At 33.7% G+C, this 8,180-nt stretch overlaps 1 non-coding gene across 1 annotated transcript; it reads left to right on the forward strand.

The window, feature by feature from the left end:
* The first annotated feature begins 267 nt into the window (after positions 1-267).
* Positions 268-374, forward strand: LOC139860715 (small nucleolar RNA R71). The gene has a single exon (XR_011763341.1). It is a non-coding gene; the product is annotated as a small nucleolar RNA R71 (small nucleolar RNA).
* Positions 375-8,180: the final 7,806 nt, after the last annotated feature.

The raw sequence follows: 8,180 nt of genomic DNA on the forward strand, positions 1-8,180 counted from the left end.
ATCTTTTCCATTCGTCTTTCGAAAGCATCTATTTTTGCGGAAACGGAATCAAAGTCATGGCTAGAATCGGCTCTAGCCGCTTTAGATGATCGAAAGATATCTTTTTCTTGATGCCACTCATGAGAGTGGGAAGCAGTGTTATCAATAATTTTGTAAGCTTCAGTTGCGGTTTTCTTCATAATGGAACCACCAGCTGTTATGTCGATGTCTTTTCTTGTAGCAACGTTGACACCTTGGTAGAATATTTGTACTATTTGATAAGTGTCTAAACCGTGTTGAGGACATCCTCTCAACATCCTTCCGAATCTTGTCCACGCCTCATATAATGTTTCATTTGGCTTTTGTGTGAACGTAACAATTTCTCCTTGAAGTCTCACGGCTTTAGATGCCGGAAAGAATCTTTGAAGAAATTTTTCAACTAAGACATCCCATGTGTCAATCGCCCCTTCAGGTAACGATTCTAACCAATCTTTGGCTTCTCCCTTTAAAGTCCAGGGAAACAACATGAGATATATCTGTTCATCCTCCACTTCTCGGATTTTGAATAGTGTACAGATCCTATTAAAGGTATGAAGATGTTCGTTGGGATCTTCTTTTGGCGTACCACTATATTGGCACTGATTAGTTACCATATGTAGAATTTGTCCTTTGATTTCATAATTTGGAGCATTAACTTCTGGCTTAATAATGGCGTGACCTTGGCCCGTGCGTTTAGCTCTCATTCGATCTTCCATACTTAGAGGTTCCGTTACTTCCATAATTGAATTCTTTGAATACGAATCACTAGAGGACTCTGATTTAACGGTTTGTGGTTCAGGATCTTGGAATTGTCCTTGAATATCCTTTAGTTTCTTAGTTGTGAAATCGGGTTCAAAAGATGGATTGTCGAAAATTTGAATTGGAGTATTTGTTCGACTGGATGATGATTCTAAAGAAAAATCAACGGCGAAAATATTTGCTAAATGTCTTGATCGAGTTACAGGTGGTGAACGTATGAAAGGTGGTGAACGTTTTGCTCGGTGCATTCACAGAATATCCTAGTAGTTATAAAAAAAATAAGAAAAACTTATATAAGTTGTCCAATTAATAGACTTTTCTGATTTTGCCCACATTTCGAATAGCCAAAAGATGCAGCAGGAAGCCAGGTCCCTTTAAATCGGAAGCCCACAACTTGCCACTAACAAATCCAACTATTACTACGAACCAGAAAAATGTCAACGTCTATTAACTTAACCGCTTAAATAATTTTTCTTTCCTTTTGAAGAATTAGATAAGAAGTAAAGAAAATTCTATATCCTATAACTAGAGCGTCGCGAAATAAGAAAGAAAAAGATTGCGCGTCGAAAAGTGTCGAAAAATAAAAAGGTCGAAAAATAAGCGTCGAAAAATAAAAATAAGAAGGTAGCACGAAAAATGGCGTCGCAAAATTCTAAAGCACCTAAATCTTAGTCTAAGGAATAAGCACTTAAGGGATTTTACGGCAAAGCCTAAAAATCTAGAAATAAAAAAAAATAACTACGCCAAAAATGAACTTAATACTAAAAGTTGCGAGTATAATCTAAAAATATATATATAAATAAGTAGTAGTATTATTATAAAATGGGGGTTTTACCGTTTTATGACCGGTTTGTCGATTTTAAGCGTAAAAATAAATGACAAAAATTAAAGTGCGTAAAATAAATTGCGATAAATAAAATGACAGAAAATAAAATGACAGAAAATAAAAGTGCGATGAAAAATACAATAAAACAATTATGCTTATTTAAACTTCCGTAACCATGATGTTTGACTTTTTGATTTTAATTAATTGTCCAATGGGTTAATTGTCCTTTGTCCTGGATTATTTGAAACCTATGTGGTTTTTGTCCAAAATAGTTCACCGGTCATAATTATGAAATGCTCGGCAAATTATCCTTATTCCCGAAGTCAAATAATCCAACTAATTAGGGATCCGAACTGTAACAAGGTCTTAATACTTTGTTTAATGATTACACCAGGTTAACGACTGCGTGTAATCCAAGGTTTTAATTCTTTGTTAACAATTACACCAAGTGTCCTTAAATGTAATCCACCCCTGTTTTATTGGTCCATGAATATTAATTTATCCACTTGGCCGTAGTGAATAATAAATTACCCAACCCAAATAATTAATTAAATGATTGTAAGGATGTCGTATAAACGTCACTAAATAGGACATCCATAACCATTTTATTATTATTTAGATTAATTAATTTGAAGATAGGTTCGACAGGCTCCCATGAGTTGTCGCTCAATTTTAGACAATACCCCCCATCTATTAATTGTCCATGGTCCAAAGTCCACAGGTGTCGGTCTTTTGTCCATACCCTAATTATGGTAAAAAAATCCAATTACCCCATCTTAATATTTAGCCTAACATCACGATTACTTCAATTTAAATAAGCATAATAATGACTTAGCTACTAGACATTAATTTAAAAAGGAAGAACATAGCTTACAGTGGTGATTAATCGCGTAGCGTTACACGGACAGAGTTCCTACTTTAAAACCCGTAAAACATTTCTTACAAATACCCAATTATTATTAATCTTAAATCAAACTTAATATTATAAATATAAATATAAATTACATAAGAAAGAAAGAAGATTGGAAAAAGGTGTATCTAAATCATCGATTTAGATGGCCTTTTATAGGCAAATGATAAATTGAAATTTTCACTTATGACCCCTGAACTATGCTCAATTAACAACTTTTTATTATTTAATATTATTCTTATTATGAATTATTTAAATATTATATTATATTCTTGTGCATAGTTGACTTGTACTTTCAGCTCCGTTGCGTCGAGCGTTGAGAGTTGACTCATGTCCCGGTTCCGGATTTTCGAACGTCCTTTCGTACAATTTTATATCGTGTATTTTGCGTTTTGTAACTTGTACTCTTGTCATTTTTAGACGTTCTTCATCAATAATTTGAACCTTTTTGATTGTATCTTGTACTTTTGAGCTTTTTGGACCTTTGTGTCTTCAATTCGTCGTTTTCGCCTTTTGTCTTCGCACTTATTTAAAATAAACGAATATTACTTGAAAATGGAACAATTGCAACTAAAATCTTGTCTTTCTTGGGGGATAATGCTATGAAATATATGTTCCTTTTTAGCCTTATCATATATACACTCCAATGATCAGCTCTTACCAGCCCATGTGAGTCACCTAACACATGTGGGAACCATCATTTGGCAACTAGCATGAAATATCTCATAAAATTATAAAAATATGAGTAATCATTCATGATTTATTTACATGAAAACAAAATTACATATCCTTTATATCTAATCCATTGACCAATGACCAAAAACACCTACAAACACTTTCATTCTTCAATTTTCTTCATCTAATTGATCTCTCTCAAGTTCTATCTTCAAGTTCTAAGTGTTCTTCATAAATTCTACAAGTTCTAATTTCATAAAATCAAGAATACTTCCAAGTTTGCTAGCTTACTTCCAATCATATAGAGTGATCATCCAACCTCAAGAAATATTTCTTATTTACAGTAAGATATCTTTCTAATACAAGGTAATACTCATATTCAAACTTTGATTCAATTTCTATAACTATAACAATCTTATTTCGAGTAGAAATCTTACTTGAACATGTTTTTCGTGTCATGATTCTGCTTCAAGAACTTTCAAGCCATCCAAGGATCCTTTGAAGCTAGATCCATTTTTGTCATTTCCAGTAGCTTTATCCAGAAAACTTCAGGTAGTAATGATGTTCATAACATCATTCGATTCATACATATAAAGCTATCTTATTCGAAGGTTTAAACTTGTAATCACTAGAACATAGTTTAGTTAATTCTAAACTTGTTCGCAAACAAAAGTCAATCCTTCTAACTTGACTTTTAAAATCAACTAAACACATGTTCTATATCTATATGATATGCTAACTTAATGATTTAAAACCTGGAAACACGAAGAACACTGTAAAACCGGACATACGGCGTCGTAGTAACACCGCGGGCTGTTTTGGGTTAGTTAATTAAAAACTATGATAAACTTTGATTTAAAAGTTGCTCTTCTGGAAAAATGATTTTTCTTATGAACATGAAACTATATCCAAAAATCATGGTTAAACTCAAAGTGGAAGTTTGTTTTCTAAAATGGTCATCTAGACGTCATTTTTTCGACTGAAATGACTACCTTTACAAAAATGACTTGTAACTTATATTTCCGACTATAAACCTATATTTTTATATTTAGATTCATAAAATAGAGTTCAATATGAAACCATAGCAATTTGATTCACTCAAAACGGATTTAAAATGAAGAAGTTATGGGTAAAACAAGATTGGATAATTTTTCTTGTTGTAGCAACGTGAAAATTGGTAACAAATCTATATTAATCATACCCTAGCTAACTTGTATTGTATTATACATGTATTCTAATATATTATGTAATCTTGGGATACCATAGACACGTATGCAAATGCTTTGACATAGCATATCGACCCATGTGCATATATTATTTGGAACAACCATAGACACTCTATATGCAGTAATGTGGGAGTAAGCTATACAGGGTTGAGGTTGATTCCAAAAATATATATACTTTGAGTTGTGATCTAGCCTGAGACGTGTATACACTGGGTCGTGGATTGATTCAAGATAATATATATCAATTTTTTTTTCTGTACATCTAACTTTGGACAACTAGTTGTAGGTTACTAACGAGGACCACTGACTTAATGAACTTAAAATATCAAAATGTATTAAAAGTGTTGTAAATATATTTTGAACATACTTTGATATATATGTACATATTTGTTATAGGTTCATGAATCGACCAGTGGCCAAGTCTTATTTCCCGACGAAGTAAAAATTTGTGAAAGTGAGTTATAGTCCCACTTTTAAAATCTAATATTTTTGGAATGAGAATACATGCAGGTTTTATAAATGATTTACAAAATAGACACAAGTACGTGAAACTACATTCTATGGTTGAATTATCGAAATCGAATATGCCTCTTTTTATTAAGTCTGGTAATCTAAGAATTAGGGAATAGACACCCTAATTGACGCGAATCCTAAAGATAGATCTATTAGGCCTAACAAACCCCATCCAAAGTACCGGATGCTTTAGTACTTCGAAATTTATATCATATCCGAAGGGTGTCCCGGAATGATGGGGATATTCTTATATATGTATCTTGTTAATGTCGGTTACCAGGTGTTCACCATATGAATGATTTTTATCTCTATGTATGGGATGTATATTGAAATATGAAATGTTGTGGTCTATTGTTACGATTTGATATATATAGGTTAAACCTATAACTCACCAACATTTTTTGTTGACGTTTTAAGCATGTTTATTCTCAGGTGATTATTAAGAGCTTCCACTGTCGCATACTTAAATAAGGACAAGATTTAGAGTCCATGCTTGTATGATATTATGTAAAAACTGCATTCAAGAAACTTATTTCGTTGTAACATATTTGTATTGTAAACCATTATGTAATAGTCGTGTGTAAACAGGAAATTTTAGATTATCATTATTTGATAATCTACGTAAAGCTTTTTAAACCTTTATTGATGAAATAAAGGTTATGGTTTGTTTTAAAATGAATGCAGTGTTTGAAAAACGTCTCATATAGAGGTCAAAACCTCGCAACGAAATCAATTAATATGGAACGTTTTTAATCAATAAGAACGGGACATTTCAGTTGGTATCCGAGCGTTGGTCTTAGAGAACCAGAATTTTGCATTAGTGTGTCTTATCGAGTTTGTTAGGATGCATTAGTGAGTCTGGACTTCGACTGTGTTTACTTGAAAAATGATTGCTTAACAAATTTTGTTGGAAACTATATATTTTTAACATGTGAATATTATGTGATATATTAATCTCTTAACGCGTTTGATATTTTGTGATAGATGTCTACCTCTAGAACAAGTCTCATTGACTCACCTAATAATAATGAAGAGTCAAATGTAAATTGGAATGATTCGTGGACTGATTCACAAGTTCCCTAAGAGGAACCGGAAGAAGAGTCGGAACCGGAAGAAGAATCGGAACCGGAAGAAGAAATAGAACCAGTGGGGGAAATAATAAAACGGTTAAGTAGAAGAAAATCCTCAACCAACCGACCAAAGTTAATTATGGTCAATGGTGTTTCCGCCAAGGAAGCAAAGTATTGGGAGGATTACCAATTCTCCGATGAATCGGATCCCGACAAGGATTCCGATGATGTTATAGAAATTACCCCAACACAATTTAATAAGGTAAAAGAGAACAATAAGGGAAAGGGTATAAAAATAGAGAAATTTGATTCCAAACCCGATGAACTTTATATGTATCATCAACACCCGTATTTCTTAAGTTGTGACAATAACCCAGGAACCTCTAAACCACCAGGTTTTTCTAAACCAATGTGGAAAACGACGGCTCGTATTAGTGGAACATCATATATCCCTAGAAACTTGGCAAAACGAACCAAAACTGAAGAAGAAGAAACGAGCGAGTCGGAATAAGATAGTTGTATTCGTGTGGTGTAATATATATAATATAGTGTGCTTATGATTTATGATATATGTAAAAATTGCTTGTATTAATAAGTATTTTTTTATGAATCTAGCTCTTGTCTATTTTACAGTATAAAAACACAAAATGGATAGACAACCCAATATTTTAAGAGACCTACCCGGAGACATGATTGATGAAATCTTGTCTAAAGTCGGTCAGAATTCCTCGGCACAACTATTTAAGGCGAGATCAGTTTGTAAGACATTCGAAGAACGTTCCAAGAATGCCTTGGTTTATAAAAGGCATTCGTTCGAAAGATGGGGGATATCACATTGGGAAATCCATAAGTTACGATGTGTTTACTTTGACGCATATATTGCGGGGAACCCAAATGCTATTTTACGCAACGGGTTAAGAAATTATTTTGACTCAATATATTCGAATATAGGACTTCGTGATTTAGAAAAAGCGGCTAACATGCAACATAAAGAAGCATGTTATGCTTACGGGTTAGTAATGTTCGCTTCTCACCAAAGTGAGAACAAGAACATCGGGCTACAACTATTAAACAAAACGTCCCCACAAGTGACGGAGTCGGTAATTGGGGTAAGAAATGAGGTTTTTATGTTATTACGAGACTGTTGGTCATTACGTAACCTTCATCCTTTTGACGATGTTACAACACATTGTCTTACTATCGGTCACAATGGTTATGTTCCACAAAACCAAGGATGGGAAGTGGTATTAGTAAAACCAGAATGCATGATTTGTTTCTGGACGTATGAATTACGTGTCTTTATTGCCTTTGCTGAACGCCTTATTTATTAACTAGAATTATCTTCGCAACTACTTTGTATCAAAGTTTTATGTGCTATATTTCATGCTATATGTAAAATAGCGGTATTATAAGTTTGCAAGTTATTGTATAAAGGCTTGAATATGATATTTTTTTTGTTTTTGTGATTAGTTTTTCATATAGAATTGTAGTAGTTGAAATGGTATGTTAGCTACTAAGTATGAACTTAACGGGTAGGTACTACCCGAATTAAAGAGTATAAAACGCTAATATGAAGAAAGAGCTTTTATAAATAAGTTCATATTACGCTACGAAATACTATTGACTACTCTTGATATTCTATATGATTAACTCGTTTCATTTGACTATTTTGAAGGAAATGGCACCGACTACTCGACACACCTTGAATATGAGCGAAGAGTAATTCCGTGCCTTTCTTGCTTCAAACATAGCCGCAGTACAGGCTGCGCTACATACCAACAATAACCTTGGATCTAGCAGTACAGGAAATCATGTAGGATGCACCTACAAAGAATTCACTGCCTACAAACCTTTGGAATTTGATGGAACTGAAGGACCGATCTGATTGAAACGGTGGACCGAGAAGGTCGAATCGGTGTTTGTCATAAGTAAGTGTACTGAAGAGGACAAAGTGAAGTACGCTACGCATACCTTCACAGGTTTTGCGTTAACATGGTAGAATACCTATCTAGAGCAAGTGGGACAAGATGATGCTTACGCACTACCGTGGTCAGCATTCAAGCACTTGATGAACGAGAAGTACCGTCCCAGAACCGAGGTCAATAAGCTTAAGACAGAACTTAGAGGGTTACGAACCCAAGGATTTGATATTACCACGTACGAAAGACGATTCACAGAATTGT

Source organism: Rutidosis leptorrhynchoides, chromosome 7 (assembly GCF_046630445.1).
Source record: "Rutidosis leptorrhynchoides isolate AG116_Rl617_1_P2 chromosome 7, CSIRO_AGI_Rlap_v1, whole genome shotgun sequence".
Classification (NCBI taxonomy): Eukaryota; Viridiplantae; Streptophyta; class Magnoliopsida; order Asterales; family Asteraceae; genus Rutidosis; species Rutidosis leptorrhynchoides.